Consider the following 3,751-nt stretch of genomic DNA (forward strand, 5'->3'; position numbering starts at 1 on the left):
GCAGGAATAAAGCACTGTGTGTTCTCTATTACTTCTTTCCTTTCCCCACAATTCTAAGAAAGCAATAAAGCTAGCAGAGAAGTGCTCATACACAGAAAACAGATTTAAAATAAATTTCTGTATAAAAAGTTACAATTATTCCATTAATGGGAAATCTAGGGCAAAAATGAAGATTGGTGTGTGTTATTTTCAAATTCAGTTTATGAAATGGAGAGATATTTTCATTTTTGTGTTAATAGAATATTTTCTTTACAATTAAATCTTACCAAAAATATGCACAAAACCCCACATTCCTATTCCTCCTCCTTGAAAATGTCTAGCCCTAGAAATAAATAAATTCTTACTCCTTTATAATTTTTTTGATTCAATATATTCAATTGTTAGTGCTGTTTGGAAATTAAAGAAAATTCATTTATTCAATAGGATAGGAATGAGAGCCTGATTTGATGAGCATAGAACTACAATGCATTTTATTATTCTAGAACATAGTGAAGAGGGGACCCTGGTACTCTGAAAATCCTTGAAAAAGAAAATCTCCTTCAAATCTGCCTCAATAAGGGACACTGCCCCAAGTCTTTTTTCTTTAAATGAATTTAAGTTTTGACTGCTTAAGGGAGGAATGAGGAAGGACCCCAAAACTGAAAATCCTTAAAGGAAAAAACCTCTTTCAACTCTGCCTCAGTGAGCAGACTCCACCCCAAACACAAACAGTTTCATCTTTGTTATCTAGGTGGTAAAGAGAGCAGGCACCATGAAACAGAGAAGAAAAAGGGGCAATGAATGAGAGAGAGACAGACAGACAGAGATATATATATAGAAAGAGACAGAGAGACAGAGACAGAGACAATGACAGTGACAGATGACAGGCAAACAATGGGGAAAGAGGAAAGGAAGTGAGAGATGAAAAGATTGGAGGAAGGAGAGAGAGCCAGATACACACAGACAGATAGAGACAGAGAAAAAAGAAAGGGAAAGAAAGACACAGAGAATCAGACAGAGCATCATGTATTCTTTGTGATTTCTCAACATGTAAATGCCTCCAACAGGAGGCCCTCTCTTATGATGAATGAAATCCTAGCCTGGACTATCATTTCATCAGTCACCTAGGTCACACTTACTCTCTAGGTTTCTGTGACACTGCTGTCTCCTGACTTTCTCCTTACTCTCCTTTGCTAGATCTTTATCCAAGGTATTCACAATAACCAGGTCTCTGTATTATATCCTTTTCTCTCACTCTAGTATTTTTATTTGATGATATCATTTGATGATATCAGAATCAATTATCATCTTAATACTGATGATTCTCAGTTCACTTATCCAGCTCTTCTGACCTCCAGTTTCACATATCCAGCTGCCTATTAGATATCTAGAGCCGAATATCCTATAGATATCTTAAGCCTAACATGTCCAAAACTGAACTCAATATCTGCCCTCCCCAATCTCTTTTGTCAACTAATTTTCTTATTAATGTTGAAGGTACTATCTTCTTAGTTACCCCAGCTAGCTAATTGTTATCCTTAACTTCTCTTTCTCTCTACTTCTTCTTCCTCCACTACCACCCAAATATTTAATCTGTTGCCAATTCCTATTTATCCTACATTGGTAACATCTCTCTTTTATGCCCTCTTCTCTTCTCTGACATTATACACTCTGATGTAGGTTCTTATCACTTCACATAGGGACTATTGTAATAGTTTGCTAATTGATCTCCTTGATCCTACAAATCTCTCCCTACTCTTATTCATTCTCCACTCAGCTGTCCTAAATTGCAGATGTTATTATTATGCCTTCCAATTATCTTCAAGTTAATAAATAAAATCTTTTTCTCCCTTTGTAATTTTTTCCTTCCTATGTTTCTAATCTTCTTACATTTTATTTCCTTAGATGTATTCTGCTAGGAACTTATTACAATGAATTTAGGCATTTTCACAGGCTGTCCTGATCTATGGAATTTTCTCCTTCCTCATCTCTATCCCCTGACTTCCTTTGTGTAGCACCTACAATCTCATCTTCTACAAGAACTCTACCATAGTTCTCTTTAATCTCAGTCTCTTTCCTTTGTTGATTATTTACAATTTATCCTGATTATATCTTGTTTCTATATGGTTGTTCCCAGGATTGATCTGTCTCCCTTGTTTTCCATTTAACTCAATATTTTGCACTTTTGTCCCAGTCTGTGAATACATTTTAGTTCCCAGTTGCTGTCTAGACTCATTAACTTCCCTATTCTAGATACTATGAGTGCCTTGTCTCTGACTTTCTTTTGTTTCAGTTGATTCTAGCCCTTCAGCACAGAGAATTCATGGCTTTGCCTATCTGTCTGCTGGACATTCTAGCTGATAATTCTTGCCTAATACAGATTGCTGGAACATATCATTAATTTGTATTTTGAGAGCTTGGGATTCAGCATCAAGATGGAGATAAACAAGTTTTATTGTGCATCATCATTTGACACCTCTCAGGCCAATTCTGTAAGAAAAGTGGCCCTAGAAGAATGTAACAAATGATAAAAGACAATCCATTACATTCTCAAGGAAAAATGCTTATGGTTAAGAATACAATGGTAGCATCAATAAATAAGAGCTACAAGGGATCTTAGAGGCAAGCTAGTACAAATCTCTTCTTTTATAGATAAGGAAACTGAGTCCCAAAGATAAGTGACTAGTGCAACATTGTCACAACCCTTATTATGTCAGAGCAAAATAATCATCCTTAACAAGAATCAACAAAGAAGTGTCAAGGATGGTCTTCTAATCCAGGTCTTCTGTTTCAAAACACTGTCTTTCCCACTAATCACAAGCCTACTTCATGGAAAGTATTTAAGAACAGATTGAATAAGAAACAAAACCCCTGCTCTTGAGTTTGTAATCTCATTGAAGAAGAAGAAAATACTCGTGGAAAAAATAGAGGGGAATATTAGGGGGAAAATTGCCCAACACATGCAACTCAATATATATTCCTGTAATATAAATTTACTTCACTCCAAATAGAGGCCAGAATCAAGTCAAGTGTAGATAATCAGGGAATGGTTTTTAGAGATGAAAACTGTTAAGGTGATGTCTCAAAGAGATGAAGAACCAAGATTAGCTGAGAGAAGGGGGAAAACAAACATTCCAGGCAGAGATTATGGGATTGCTACTAAAATCATTAATAAACATAAGGGCCTACTGTGACTATATTTTACGAGATGATAGAATTCCAGATGTGTTGCTGTAATAGATAGAATTCTATTTTAACAAGCTTGCTGGGACATCACGAGGTTTATATTAGTCATAACCTTGTTGAAATGGAACCATATTGTATATGAAACTATGGACTTCTACTAATACAGTTTTTAAAACATACACAGCCAGCTTTGCTATAACTTGACATGCATACTCCTAAAAAATTACATTATGAAAAACTGCAATAAAACTCACAAAGTTTGTGGGGAAAATAGAGTTAGGATGTAACACTCAAATACTTAGTGACATGTTGGAATCTTTACAAAGTGTTAAGCCATTGGAGTTGATTTAATCTTAGAAAGAAATATTTTGGGCCAGAACTTGAACTAGGTACTAAGTATAACTGATGGAAACAATGCTTGTGTTCACACCTTTCCAGAGCTCATAAGTATCTAAGTACTCAATGGAGTTCACAGGTGTAGGGCTTAGTCCGAATTCACACCTCCCTTAAAGTTCTTAGGGCCAAAGAGCACTCTGGGAGATAACCCAGAATCCCTCTCCCTCCAGAAGGTGGAGTTAACCTTTGG

Source organism: Sarcophilus harrisii, chromosome 5 (genome assembly GCF_902635505.1).
Source record: "Sarcophilus harrisii chromosome 5, mSarHar1.11, whole genome shotgun sequence".
Lineage (NCBI taxonomy): Eukaryota > Metazoa > Chordata > Mammalia > Dasyuromorphia > Dasyuridae > Sarcophilus > Sarcophilus harrisii.